Source organism: Protopterus annectens, chromosome 2.part0 (genome assembly GCF_019279795.1).
Source record: "Protopterus annectens isolate FY-2018-M chromosome 2.part0, PAN1.0, whole genome shotgun sequence".
Taxonomy (NCBI): Eukaryota; Metazoa; Chordata; order Ceratodontiformes; family Protopteridae; genus Protopterus; species Protopterus annectens.
Window position 1 is genome coordinate 30579624 of NC_056728.1, and position 16780 is coordinate 30596403.

Consider the following 16780-nt stretch of genomic DNA (forward strand, 5'->3'; position numbering starts at 1 on the left):
CACTCTAAATTGGCCCTAGGTGTGAGTGTGTGGTACACCTTCTGAGGAGGGTTGGATGCCAGGCTGGTAACTTGCCACCATAAAACTGTCACTGCCATTTACTATGTGGACACCTGATCTGCTATGGTGACTCCTACCGGGAGCAGCCAAAAGGAGGAGAAGAAGATTCTGTAAGTAATTCAGTAGGTTTTGGCCTTTATCTATGGCTGAAGAAATATACTATTAAGTACTATCTCTTATATGGAAATCGGTTTTCTGTACCACCCCTTAATTCACCCTTTTGAATGTAAAAAATAAAAACTGAAATATGTAAGTGCTGGGCTTATAGACCTTTTTAAGCTTAGCCAATTTTCCTTTCAAAGACCAGAATCAGACCCTGTACCTTGTGTTTGTGAGGTAAGTGTTAAATAAATTCGTTAGAATCGGACTGTAAAAATCATTGAGTTATTCAAAAACAATGTCAATCAATAACAAACAATAATGCAGGAGAACTCAAGTATCTTAAAGCTCTAATGTACATTAGGAGGCAAAAAACCATACACAAAGTTGTATAGAATTTTGACTGGTTTATTCATACAGTGTTTGCCATTTTATATCATTTACAATCAGCTTTTGCCCACCTCACTGACGTGGTCAGTGACAGGGTCTTTACATCATAGTAACTTAGTAAAAAGTGCTGACATTGTGTTTTTCAAAGAAGTCTTTTTCCCATGAGAATGTTACAGCCTTGCAAACACCTGGTCAGTCACGATGACCTCCTGAGGATGTAGCCAATTCAAGGTTCTCTGATTAGTTCGAATACAATAGATGTATGTCTTCCTTAATGCCTCTCTTTGTCTCCCTCGTTCCCAGCTGCGCACTATCAGAGATAGTGCGCACAAGGCTACTCTCCTGGTGGAGGCAGGAAGGAGGACACACATGCGAACAGATTTATTATTTTCTAACTTTACAAAATAATCTTTACTTGAAAGACATGAGCCAGGCTGTGTTTGCAAGCTGCCAAGGTCAAATTTCTGATTACACTGCAGCTTGTGCTTCAAGCAATAATATGCAGGTTTATTTCTACTATTACTCTAGTAAGACAGAATTAAATGCATTATATACTATTTTTCAAGCTTTGTTCTCTATTATGGGTTTAAGTACATTTATTCCTAACTAAAGCACACATTTCTCTATATATTTGATCACACAACTTATATATGTTTGAATGTTTAAATACACATCTTCCTAAGCAGCACACATTGTAAATATATTTTTCTAGACAGTATGTATGTAAATATATTTTCTAAGCAGCATGTATAGATTTTTCTAACATTCTCCCTCCTGTTAATGCATTTAATGCTATTTGAAACATAAACAGTATTATTTCATTTCTTAGCCTTTTCCTTTCAAGGACTCTCAGCTAAGTAAGTCATTTGTTTTATATTTCAGATAGACTTTCACTTGGTATCAACAAATTCAATTCCATATCTTGGTACATAGTTTCAGTCACTGATACATTAACTAAGTCTTTAACTAATTTTTTCACACAGGGTATCCCGCAGCAGACACATGCTCCAATTATGAGCAGTACCACACAAATTGCAATCAGAATGTTCAATAGGATGGAACCCCACCCCCCCAAACAGATTTTGGAAAAAGTCCGTCAGTGGGTTTGGGCCTGGTTTAGTCATTGCTGATACTTGCTGAATTACCTCTAGGTGGTCATTGATTTTATGTTGGTTGTCTGGAATGTGCACAGCATTTTTCTTCGTGTACCACCTCTTGCTGCTAGGGTGAAGTAAAGAGCCATTCGATTTTGTAGCACAACAGTTTTTATTGCATTCAGTTTATTAGTCACCAATTCTAGGGTGGAAAAAGTTGCATTGCTCATGACTTTTTGACAGCTTCCTCAGCTCCCAGATCGATTTGACTGCTCCATAGGCTGGTGGCATTCCTGCCCTGGATATAACACTGTTGCCCAAGTTTATATGAGTCAATTTACTTTTGTCTTTTACTGAATTATGGCCTTTTCAACCAGCTTGATTTTACCAACTGGATTCACAGGGTTTTTTCTCACTGGACCTTCAGATTCTCGAGCTGTTTTCCTTACGTTCGTATTTTACCCAAAGGTAATTCTGCAGTATGTCTTATTGCTGAAACCAGATAACCCAAAAACAACTGCGGACCAATTCTCAGGTAACCATTTATATGCCTTTTTCCCACAAATAAAATCATTACTTTGGTACTGATACGTGTTATCCCTGCATGAAACATTTTTCTATTCTTAATAGACAATTGCTTAGTTAAGACTGGATTGTCACATACTGCATTTAATGTAGTTTTCATTGAACTCAGATATGAATCATGGTTAGTATTACAAACAGTACCCCCACTTTTGACTTTAATGTAACATTTATAAGACATTGTTATATTACCATTACTCCAGCCCACCTGGAGGTATTACTCTTGTAGAGACATACAACTCCTTTTTGTGTGAACAGGTAAAAATAAAGCAATTTTGTCCTGTGATCTCACAGTTTCTGTATAAAAAACTTTCCAAAGTCTTATTTTATCCCCAGAGGGACAGAGGACGTTAAAGTCTATTATATTTTGTTGGTATAGCTGTACAAACTCAGCAATTTGAAATGTGCATAGTTTCTGTATACACTTGCTTCATGGCCAGGTGCGTGTTGAAATTTGGATGCCAGTCTATAAACAGTTCATCACGTCTTCTCACTTTCACTTGTGTGGTTGAGTGTAGGAAAAACCACAATAAGAGAAAAATTGTCACACTTATAGTTAACAAATACATAGTTAAAATAATTATGCAATAGTTCTTGGGTTGCTCTGCTTTTTGTCTTCTTTACTCTTGGCCATTTTGCCCTTGTGTATCAGTCACAAAGTTTTTATTCAGCTGAAAGTTCTTTTGTCTGAAAAAGAGTTAAACTGCAAAACAGATTTATTTATAACAGTTTCTTTATTTAATTAGCTAGTGAACTGTCAGCCTCCAGCCCTGCAGGCATGAGAGCTTTTTACTGAGGCACATAATATGCCCTTCCAAATACTACTTTAAAGGGGATCAAACCCTTTACATTTGTTACTGTTTTCATGCTCAGCAATGCTAGAGGTAAACAGCAAATCCAATTCTTCTGAGTCTTACTCATCAACTTTCTTAACTTGTTTTTAAATGCTCCTTGTGCATGGTGCTTGTTACAAGTATGACAAGCTGCACAAAATTTTATTGTATAATTTATGTATCCATATGTTTGGAATATTTTATTTACTAACTGTACCATCCCCCCTGTTGAGACATGGCTCTGCCCATGGCTCAACAAAGCTGCATATCTAAATAAATTAGACGGTAATATTGTTTTTTTTTTCCTTTGGAAATGTACAGTCTATTTTTAAAAATTGCACCTTGTTTTACCCAGTTTTGTTTTTTTTTGCTGTTGTAGTAAGCATTTGCATTGTTTTTAACATGTCTAAATCTAAAATCTCAAAGGGCTGTAATTTTTCATTAAAAAAAATAAAGTTTCTGAGTCTGAGGCTGCTTGCTTTGCAGCTGCATCAGCTCGTGCATTACCTTTTGAAATCTTATCCTGTTGTTTTGTATGAGCTACACATTTACAAATAGCTACTTTGGTAGGCAACTGAATAGATTTTAATAGCTCCAAAATAAATTAGCATGATTAATATGTTTTTACTGGATGTAATCATCCCTCTATTTTTTATTATTGTGCAAACACATGCACTGTAGAAAAAGCATACTGATTATCAGTATATATGTTTACTTTTGCCTTTTACTAAAATACATGCTCCTGTCAAAATTACCAGTTCTGCTGCTTGAGCATACAAGTTGTGTGGCAAAGTTTGTGCTTTTAAATTTTTAGTGTCTGTAACTACTGCATACCCCACCAGATTTTTTCCTGTAGGACCCCTTCTGCATGAGCCATTTACGTAATATGTCACCTCAGCATTATCCAAGGGCATATCTGTAAGATCTTGTCTAGGTAAAGCTAACTGTTTATATGAGGTTGACTCAGCAGTATGGTCATACATGAAAGATGTCTAGCAGGAGAAAGGTATGCAACTTTTTCTTGTAGCAGAATTATTGCAACTGCATGAGGCATTTTCAATGTGAGAGGGTGGAATAACACCACTGAGGCTGAAGCCTGTACTGCCATTGCTGCTGAAACTACTGCTTGTACACAGTGAGGCAAAGATTGCACCACTGGGTCTAACTGTGATGAATAGTAAGCTATGGGGCATTGCTTATTCCCATGTTGTTGCTTTAATACTGATGTCATGTACCATTGGAAGTCTTAAAACTAATGAAGAAGCTATTAACTGCTTTAACCTGCAGAAAGCCATTTCTGCTTTTGTTTTTCATTGTAAAATAATTTGGTACCCAGTTTCAACAAAAATTAGTTGTACCTAGGAAAGACATTATTTTTTTTTTAGCTGTTGGTTTGGGTGCTTGCAAAATTGCTGTTTTTTTCCTCTTTTCTCTTTCCCACTATTTAGTATTTTACCTTTATTGAATATCACATATCCCAGGTATCTAACCTGTGTTTTTTTTTTTCCAAAGTTGTAACTTACTTTTGTTTACTTTGTGTCCTTATATTACTAAAAATTTTAACAATGCTACTGTATTCACCCTGCACTGCTGCTGGGTGCTATTAGCAAGATGTCATTTACATAAAGTAAAATTTGACTACTTTCTGGTGGGGTAGACCCTGCCAGATTGCTAGCCATTTTTTGTGCAAATATTATTGGGCTCTCACAATATCCCTGTGGTAGTCGAGTATATGTATACCTTTTACCCTGAAATGTAAATGCAAACCAATATTGACTATCAGGATGTATAGGTATTGAAAAGAAAGCATTGCTTATATCTACCACAGTAAAATACTTCTGTTGTGGCTTTAAATCATTTAACAAGGTATGTGGGTCTGGCACCGTGGGTGCTTTAGGTATTACTGCATTATTTACAGCTTATAAATCTTGTACCATCTGCCATTCCCCGTTTGCTTTTTAACAGGAAATAGGGTGTATCACATGGTGAATCAGGAGATTCTACCAGTACTCCTTTTGAGTAATGCTGCTTATTATAGGCTTAATTTTTACTTTTGCATTCTTTTCCAAAATGTATTGTTTTTTTTTTCTGTGGTTTAAAAGCTGACTTTGGGGTAATTGTAACTGGTCCTGCTGCTTGAATAAGCCCTACATTTAACTTGCCTGTTGACCACAGAGTTGTTGGAATTTTACACAAGACCTTTTCTTTTTCTTTTAATAAAAATGCTAATCAGCTGTCCTTACTAGATTGCAAGTGTACAGCTGTATGTGTCTGTGTCAACCAATTCAGTTTTGTTTTTATATCCCTTGTCCTGACATTTTTAAATCAGTCTGTTTTCCCATTTTGTTACCTTTTTTTCTAAGTCTGCCCATTTAACACTTTTGTTTTTGTCAAGCTGACATGTGGCAGTCTATTGGACTTATACAATCTCATGAACTCCTGAGGTAATGAACAGCTTACTACACTGTTTCCCTCAGTATCCCAGCATAAAGTTTGTAATATTAATTTGTCAGCAGGATTTTTACTTATATTTTTATTAGGTCCTGGTGTGCTACAGTAGTATGGAGTACAATGTAACAAGTGCTGCTGATCAGTGTCAAGGGAGGGTACCTTACTGATGGCTACGTTTATCAGTTCTTTGGTTACTGCCCTGGACCAATCATAACTAGGTCCTGGCTGTACCAATAATAGGCTTTACCCTCTGATCACACCACAAGAGCATTCATTTGTCTTTGTGCTTCCATACCCTGCATGGTAGGAACTACTGCTATGCCAAATATCTGCACAAGGTCTTTTCCCAGTAAGTTTACTGGATATTTTGCAGAAACTACAATTTTACTTTTCTGAGTCATACCTGAAACAGGGTCAGTTATTGCTATATTATGGGAAAGTGGTTCCCTGTATAGCTGTCCATTTGCTGCTTTTACTAATATATAATCAGGTGATTTAGAATGTTTTGGTAACTTGGAGGGGTGTATCAAAGTCCGTGACGCTCCTGAGTCACACAGGAATTTGACCTTTTTCCCTCCACCAGAAGTGTTACTTCTGGTTTTGTATTTGCTAGGTAGAGCTCCAGGCTCAACAATGCTAAATCTAAAATTTTATTTTCATTTTATTCTCTACATCTGTTTGTACTTCCTCTATTCCCTCTACTACATTCACATTTTCTTTTTGTTTATTAACCTTTCCTGATGATTTTGGTTATTATCACTATTATATAGTCAATCCACATCTCCTTTATCTTCTGTTATTGCTTTCTTATTTTGTTTATAGTCCCTAGCTAGATGCCCTTTTACCTGACTGTAATACAAATACTTCAGCTCCGTCTTCAGCAGTGAAGACTTGTGCCTTTTTCTTTTTTACTATTAAGGTGTCTTTCAGTACGTCTAGCATACTCAAGTAAGGCTTGCAGCCTGCTTGTTCAGTGATTTATCATATGCCTTGTAATAAAACTACTAACAGAGGCAATGCAACCTTTTAAAATGTATATATATATTTTTTTAATTGTTATTTTAAGCATTTTAATAATCTAGCATAATATCCATCTACTGTCTCATTTCCTGTTGTATGCATTAATTAATGCAAGTCCAGTCTGCTCTAAGTTTTCATTTTCAGAGATTCTGTCTGTTAGACCTTTCACTCTGTTGTCTAAAAATGTTTCAGAATTTTTAAGCTTTTGTTTTTCTTTTGCCTGACGCCCTGCATCAGATTAAAGCTTGTTTAAGGAGTTTAACTAGTGAAAGTTTATCTAGTTTACTATCAAATTTATAGTTGTTAACACATTTTGCAAAATATCTTACATTATTTGCTTACTGTAATTGCATATGCTTCACATTATCCGTTAGGCGGATCTCGTGATCTCTTAGTGCACTGATTTCCCATGTCTTAAAAAGACTGTTACGTAACCCTTCTCTTGTACCACGTGGTATCTTATTTCCCCATATCCACAGTAGTGTCTAGAATGACTGTTTACTTTGCTTTGTTATTCCCTGATCTATGACTCAAGATACAATACTTGACTCTCTCTCCCTGCTATCACAAACCTTAGCAATAGCACAGTGTAACCTGGTCCCTGATCTAAAACAAAGACAAAGAGGGAAATTCTTCTTACCTGAGCCTCCTGCTCTTATTGTTTCTCCTTGGGGCCCAGTCTTCCGCTTTTCAGCCACAGATCAGAAAGTGGACAGCCTCTTTACACACAACAATTCAGTCGGAGGTCTTTTCACTTTAAGAAGAACCATTCTTTTCGGCAGCTTCTCCTGCAGATTTATTAGCACTTATGCACTCTGTGACCTGCAGCTTACCAAGGGAATTCCGCACGATTAGGACCAAAATGTTAAATAAATTCGTTAGAATCGGACTGTAAAAATCATTGAGTTATTCAAAAACAATGTCAATCAATAACAAACAATAATGCAGGAGAACTCAAGTATCTTAAAGCTCTAATGTACATTAGGAGGCAAAAAACCATACACAAAGTTGTATAGAATTTTGACTGGTTTATTCATACAGTGTTTGCCATTTTATATCATTTACAATCAGCTTTTGCCCACCTCACTGACGTGGTCAGTGACAGGGTCTTTACATCATAGTAACTTAGTAAAAGTGCTGACATTGTGTTTTTCAAAGAAGTCTTTTTCCCATGAGAATGTTACAGCCTTGCAAACACCTGGTCAGTCACGATGACCTCCTGAGGATGTAGCCAATTCAAGGTTCTCTGATTAGTTCGAATACAATAGATGTATGTCTTCCTTAATGCCTCTCTTTGTCTCCCTCGTTCCCAGCTAGCACTATCAGAGATAGTGCACAAGGCTACTCTCCTGGTGGAGGCAGGAAGGAGGACACACATGCGAACAGATTTATTATTTTCTAACTTTACAAAATAATCTTTACTTGAAAGACATGAGCCAGGCTGTGTTTGCAAGCTGCCAAGGTCAAATTTCTGATTACACTGCAGCTTGTGCTTCAAGCAATAATATGCAGGTTTATTTCTACTATTACTCTAGTAAGACAGAATTAAATGCATTATATACTATTTTTCAAGCTTTGTTCTCTATTATGGGTTTAAGTACATTTATTCCTAACTAAAGCACACATTTCTCTATATATTTGATCACACAACTTATATATGTTTGAATGTTTAAATACACATCTTCCTAAGCAGTACACATTGTAAATATATTTTTCTAGGCAGCATGTATGTAAATATATTTTCTAAGCAGCATGTATAGATTTTTCTAACAGTAAGCCCCTTAAGCATTATACCAGCCCCCAGCATAATTGTATAAGACATCATACCTTTCCTGTAAATTGATTCACCACTGATCCATAAATTAAAGCTATACAGATATGAACTCTTGAATTAGTCTTAACTTGTCAAACTTTCTTCAACCTTCTGTGGATCTAAGTATTTAACATTAGTGGCACAATGAAAATTTTCACTTCTTAAAACCAGATGAGAACCTGACATTGCAGCCCTAGTCTTTGGACTTGTACCCAAGTTGGCACAACACTGGTGGATACAGATATTTATTTGTAGTTTGTTAACCGGAAAAGTCTGTTGGGCCATATTGAGCCCTTTTTCAATGGAGGCCCAGGGAAGAAAAGCTCCAAGTACATTCAAAATTATTTTATCAGTTAGTACAAGAAAGTATATACAAAATTTTAGCAGTTAGTACAAGAAATACAAATAATATTGGTAGTTTATACAATTATAGGAGAGGAAGTTCTATGTACAATACAATATTTGTTGGCAGTTAATACAGTTATTTTACCAGTTAATACAAGAAAGTATATACAAAATGTGAGCAGTTAGTACAAAAAACAAATAATATTGGCAGTTTATACAATTATAGAAGAGGAAGCTCCATGTACACTACAGTATTTGTTGGCAGTTAATACAGTTACAGGAGAGAGCTGCAAGATACAATCACATTTATTGGCAGTTAATACAATGGAGAATAACTGTGAGAAAGGAAATAGGAGAGATTTAGGAGAGATGTGAGCAGGAACATTCCCAGGTGGAGGATAGAAAAGAGTGTAGGAGGGACTTAAAGGCAGAATGATTCTGGGTGGTCCAAATGAGGGGAGGAAGTGAGTTCCATTTTCATGCAAGAGAGAAGGCTGATACGGATTGGCCTGGGGTGCGAGGAGGTTTGTGCAGTTCTAGTAGGTTCTGATTGGTGGATCTAAGAGAACGGCCAGGATGGTACATTGAGAAAGTGGAAGATAATGAAGGGCAATGGGAAGGATTGAAAATGAGTTTATGGGCAGTGGAGAGTTGAATGAAAGATAGATGATTAGAGAGTTCTAACTAGTTCAGTGAATGTAAGGAAATGCAGTGATGAGAGGAAGATTTGGAATTTGTAGCAAACCTGGCAATTTTATTGTAGCAGGATGCCATCTTAGCCTTGATGGCACTTTGAAGGTTGATGAGAATTGGAGCTCCATAAAGGAGGGAGGGGAGGAGGTAAGAGGAAGAGAGGGATAGCATGGCTGAGGTGGTTAGGTAGCGGTCATGCTAGTAAAGCATACATAGCTTATGGTGAGATTTCTAAATGTTGGCTTGAGTGTGTATATCAAATTTTAGCTGTTCATCAGTAAAGACTCTGAGAAGCTTAGTTTGAGGGACTAGTTCAATCTTCACAATATGTCCACCTTTAACCTGTTCCAGAAAAGAGAAAGATAGATATCAGGATTGCACATTTGTCTGGCCCATTGATTAGTTGAGTCATGTACTATAACTGCAAGAAATGTTGAAACAATAAAAACACTGTTAAACAATATACTGTTGATTAACAAAGTTTTTTTCACTTCTCTTACTGTTTGAATGGATTGTTCCTTTTTCATAATTTGGGGACTTCTGTATTTAAGATGTATTTTCAACCATAAACATTTGTCCAACTCAAAACTTCCTATTTCTAAAACATTTTCCCTTGCAAAAGATATTCCCCGGGATTCAAGAAGCTCGGCGCAAGGACGGTTTTAGCCTTGCGCTGAGCATCCTCACTACAGATGGTGCAGCAGCGCCATATGAATATGTATCAGGACGTGCTACCGCACCCTCGACATGCACAGGAAATGTGTGCGAGTGCAAGCGGCATGTACATGTGCTCTACAAGGCGTAAACATGCCCCGACACTTGCAAAACCTACTATGCCTACTAGTAGAGCCCACCCCTAATAGTAAGTCAGTAAGTCAGTGTCCGTGGATACCGAAATGTATGCTAAGCATACAAGAGTGTCCATGAACAGTGAAATAAAATCTAAGTAGTAAACACACAAGCACATAGTGGAATGTAGAACCCTGTCACTAGAACTGTCACAATTAGATTCCCTGTCCCCGTGTCCCTATTATACATTCAATTTGCAGCAATATTGAAGGTGTAAGCAAAGCACAGCGTGTCTGCATGTCGTTGCCCTCCGCCGAGCGTAGCTTACACATCATATTCATTCAAATAGAGAAAAACATGTGGAATCAACATGTCAATAGTGTGGTGTTTAGAGCATCTTCCCATCAAACAGGCATTCATGGTTCGAGCCCAGCAATAGAACATATCATTTTCCATGTGGAATGAATGTCGTTTTGCCGTAAAACCCACATAAGAGTATTGCATGAGATATTTAACTTAAATATAATTTAAGCAAAGTGGCACTGTCATAATGAATAAGGTACTAGTAAGCAGGTGTAAGCACAAATAAGCAGCAGTAAATATATATAAGTACCAGTAAGCAAGTCTGAGTACACTTGTGTGGGTCTAAGCAGTGCCCAGCATATGAAATGTATATAAGTATATACATATATATATATATATATATATATATATATATATATATACATATATATATATATATATATATATATATATATATATATATGCATATAAATATATATATATATATATATATATATATATATATATATATATATATATATATATATATATATATATCTATGAAGAAAGAACAACGCAACAATAAAGCATACAAAAGGAATGAGAAGGGAATCAACAGCAACCCCAGTATTATATAGCACTGTCAGCGTATGTCATGTCCAGCTGGGCTGGGCAGGAGTGAGCAAAACACTGCTACTCACACCACAGGCAGGATATTACCAGTGGGAGTAACATTGTTGATTTGGTAAGTCTACTTTACACACAGAGGGTAGTCCCTGGTGGGACTACCCAAAAATTGATAGACCATTTGGCCTTCCGACCATTACACAAGCAAGGGCAGGTATGTTCAAGGACTAAATGGTGGGAGAGCCTCAGAATACATGGGTTGGGACAACATACGTGTAGGGCCCCTAATGCTCTGGAGAGGGCAATGTGTGGAGGTGTGTCATGGCTGCGATAACAAGTGGACAATGGATGGTATGCATGTATTTTGGACACGGGTGGGGTGGAGGAACTATGGGTATGAAATTATGGAGCCAGGCATGCCAGGGTTGGATGGGCTGGTTCTAACTGACTGCCCCATGGAGGTCAGTGAGTTTGTTATAGGTATATATGCATGCACACATGCAGATACCAATATGTAGAAGTACATTCTCTGTAACACATTCATTCCATTTGCAGACATATATAACATAAATGTGCCCTTACAAACCTCAACAGTAGATAGAATAATAGGTTGTGCAGAAGAGGGACGGGAAGAAACTGCTAAAATGCAGAAGTATGTACAATGTCCAAAGTCAGTGCTGTGCTGAAAATAATCAAATGTGAGGACTTTCCCACACATAGAATCATTTCTGTGATCTTCCTGCTACAGCAACGCCAATTACTAAACCGGTCTATTTGTAAAAGAAATACGCCAAACACGTACATAATTAGGCTCTCATGTGTAATGTGTGCATTACCACATAGTCATACATATTAATTTATTGTAGTGTCATGTTAACGGGAGTAAGGATGTAATGAAGTATAGAGTCTGATCTTGACATAAACACATGCGTGTCCCATGTGGGACAACCCAAAAATTGCGAATAGTATTCTTTTGGTTGCTCATGTCACCAATGTTTGTGGACTAAACATATGGGAGTTCTGAGGATACGTGGAGTGAGTCAACCGATGGGATGGGTCTATAGGAGTAGAGAGTGGCCAATGTCTAGTGCTGTGGATACACTGTGAATCCGACTGGAGAATGGATGACAGCAGTGTTAGGAAGGTGTTGGGGTGCGTGTTTGGGGAACCAGGAGCCATGGGTATATATGCAAATGAAGTAGCACAGCAATAGTGTATTGGTTAGAGCAACCCCTAACGAACAGACATTCCTGTACCAAATCCCACTGTATCACATACCATTTACCATCGGTAAGCCATACATGAACATATTGCAACATCTGTCCACTGTATAACCTGCAAAATATCAATTAAAAGTTAACTGGAGTGAAGTGTCAGTTTCATAATGAATAAGTCACTAGTGAACAGGTCAAGCATATATAAACACGAGTAAGCATGTGTAAGTGCATTTGCGCAGGGTATGTATTGCTTTTACAGACACACACACACACACACACACATATATATATATATATATATATATATATATATATATATAGTTGCAGACATACACATATATGTGTGTGTATTTATATATATATATATATATGTATGTATATATATATATATATATATATATATATATATATATATATATATATATATATATATATATATATATATATATATATATATATATATATATATATATATATATATATATATATATATATATATATATATGTCTGTGTGTGTGTGTGTGTGTGTGTGTGTGTGTGTGTGTGTGTGTGTGTGTGTGTGTGTGTGTGCATGTGCATAGCTATACACAGATACACAGCTATGATAGGAAACAGCACACAAGAATGACACATGTTCACAGGCTATGCCAATGGAAGTGAGAAGCCCAAGCAAGAAACATGAAACACGTAGCATGACCTACCAGCCCCCACAGCTGGACATGGGAAACATACACACAAAAAATGTAAAGAGTCCACGCTCCCCAGACCACAGGCAGGATACAACTGAGGGGCACACAGTGCACCCATGAATTCTAACCTTGGAACACAAACTGGAGCGTCCCTTGCAGGACACCCCAAAAATTGCCAAGACCAAAAGAAGGTGATAGACTGACCATTCTGGCTGGGGTGTATACATACTCAGAATACAAGGGTGGGAAACCCTAATGACCCATGGGCTGAGACAATTGTGTGAAATGGGTCCCATGAAGTGGAGAGTGGGCAGCATGTAGTGGTGTGTCCAGAACAGACCAGCACCCAGAGTAAGGATGGGTGCTGTTGAGGAGGTGCGGCTGGGGGAACTATGGGTAGCTACTGATGGGTCTAGGTGTGCAAGTGTTGGCTGATGTGGGCCTATAGGGACAGCCCTAGGGATGTAAGGCAATGTGTTCATTGGGCAGAGGCATCACCCAACAAGCAACCACACCCATTACGAGTCCCACTGCAGCAAAGTGTAATCTATATGGCAAGGAATGGAATAACCAGATGTAGACGTATATATGTAGAGGTATGTGTGTGTGTATATCTACCCATAGTGACATAGAGATAAGCCTCTCCCCCTCAGTAGTACAAATGTATACATACAGAGACAGAATACAGATACATACCCACATATAAATATATACATATGCAGACACCCATAGATCCATATGTTGTGAGATATATATATATATATATATATATATATATATATATATATATATATATATATATATATATATGCAGCGAAATATAAATATACATGTATGCATACATATACAGATATATCTGTATATAGTAATGTAAATAGATATATATGTGGCTGTAAATATACACATGTATATAGCTAGGATATAGTATATACCCACCCCCACCCCCAATTAGGGAAATCACGGTAAAAAACTTCTCCAAAGCCAACTTCACACTTCTTAAGACAGAAGTGGCAAACCTCCTGACACCCATGCAAATGGACAATAGAGGTATGACTGCTGAATCCTACACAAATACACTTTATAAGCTCTTACATGAGTGCATGGATCATGCTATCCCTAATAGAACCAAGATGCTATCCTCCAAAAAAAGGAAGCCAATCTGGTGGTCTTCTGCCATAAACAAATTCTATAACAGAAGAAAGAAACTATTGCAAAAAAGAGTAAACTCCCAGGACTGGAGGAACTCCCTGGTCAACCTCAGTAAGAAGCTGAGATCCCTCATAAAATCCTCCTAAGCTAGTTATGAAAACAAAATTGCCACTGACTCCAAAGACAACCATAAAACATTCTATAGCTATGTCAAGAATCTCAATGGCAACACTCACATCTGCTCTGAGATACAGCACAATAGCACTAAATATTCAGAACCAACTGATATTGCCAACATCCTGGCAAATAGGTTCAGTGCTAACTTTACCCCCCTCTCACCCCCTAGAGGGCCTATCTCTATACCGGAAGAATGCAAAGTTCCTGTAATCACGGCTGCACAGGTATAAAACACACTCTCCAAAGCCAAGAATACAGCATCCATGGGACCTGACAATATGCCAGGCTACATTCTACATGAACTACAGAATGAACTGGCACCCTACCTAAGTACCATGTTCAATCATAGCCTCACCTCAGGCTTTGTGTCCACTGAATGGTGCACTGTGACAGTTATCCCACTCCACAAAGGGGGAGCCCTGACAGACCCCGGGAACTACCACCCCATTAGCCTGACAAGCCTGGTCTGCAAGGCCATGGAACGTATCATCATGGAACTCATAAAGAAAGACATTGGTAATCTTCAAACTCTGGACACTACCCAGTTCAGGTTTGTAACAGGCAGATCATGTCTTCTGAATGTGATTGACTTCTTTGAAGCAGTCACTAAAGTCACAGATGAGGGTAAGGTGGTTCACACAGCTTATCTAGATCTCGACAAGGCTTTCAACACCATCCCACACTCTGGAATTATAGATAAGCTCACTAAACTAGGTATAAATCCCTATGTCTCAAGATGGGTTGCCAACTGGCTCACAGACAGAACCCACACTGTGAAAGTAGCAGACTCCATATCCGACTTCAGACCAGTAACAAGTGGAATACCACTGGGTTCAGTCCTGGGTCCTCTCTTGTTTGGTATCTACTTCTCTGAAGTACGGGCTAACACAGAAGGTCATTGGCTAACAAAGTTTGCAGAAGACTGCAAACTAGGAGCCATAATCAAAACTCCTAATGATGTGGACATACTACAAAAGGGCCTCACTGAGACAGATGCCTGGTGTCAAGGCCATGGCCTGAAGCTCAATGCCAAAATGTGTATTGTCATCTCCTTTGGTAAAAACCCTGTACCCATGAACTACCACATAAGTGGTAGCCTACTTAATGCCGAAAGTGTGATAAGAGACCTTGGGACACAGGTGGACAGTAATCTCTCCTTTGATAATCACATCGTCACAGTGGTCAGGTAATCCTTCTACGTGGCTCACCTCATCACAAAAGCTTTCTCATCCAGGAAAAAAGAGGTCATTGTTCTCCTGTACTCATCACTTATTAGACTCATTATAGAGTACAACACCCCTTTTTGGTATGTACCTCACAAGCCATCTACAACAACTGAAAAGGCCACAGAAATACCTCACCTCTCTCAGCTGAATCCCGCTCCGTTCGCCCTACGGGCTCACTCCGCTCCCCTACCCTATCCCCAATTCCCAACCACCCCCAGGGGTCCTACACTTATACTTCCCTAACCACACACTCTCTCTCTTCCAATCACTCCCATAATTCACCCCACCCCACATACTTTAGCCACACCCCTACCCTCTAACACTCACTCACAATTAAGCCACTCATTAGAGTACCTCTACCATATCCTCCTACTTTTAACTTGTATATCTTAGTACCCTCTCTTTTCTCTTCTTGTATCCTCTTATCTTCCTCTCTTCCACATATTACTCCATCTTTTTATCCATTAACTCAAGTTCTTATTTTATTATTTCCTCAAAGATGCCTCTCACTATTCTAGCCAATTTAACACTTACAATTATACTCTTAACTACCCTCTTCTCAGCCTACCTTCTTACTTGCTTTGGAAAAACTGCACTATTTTCAGCTTAACCATTCCCACAAACAAACTACAATATATGCACACATATCCCTACATAGACATTCTAACATAACTTCCACTCCTAGATACCTACTACCTAAATACCACAGACTCTCCCACATTAAACATAACCTACCCTCAGACAAAAAATTGAAAATTCAAACTTACCTTAGAAATAATCCTGCAACAAACCCAAATAACCCCTCCTTAATAGATGGCGACATCCACCCCAACCCTGCCCTACCAGCCCTATTATCCAAACAACTCATCCTAAACTCAATAATTCTCTCCTTATAGGGCATCTGAATATCCAAAGCATTAATAATAAAGTACCTCACCTTCATGCCCTCCTAGCTATTCACTCCTTTGATATCCTCTGCCTCACTGAGACTTGGTTAAAACCATAAACAAAAGACAATGAAATTATTCCCCAAGGATATAATATAGTAAGACTAGACTGAACAAAATGTAAAGGTGGTGGAGTAGCAATTCTATTTAAAAATGGACTTCACATCTCTACCCTACCATCTTATGCAACCCAGGATAGCAATGCAGAAGTCCTCATAACTAATCTCCAAATTAATGCTAACAAATCTTTATACATTATCTGTATTTACATACCACCTGGAAATAATATAACTACAT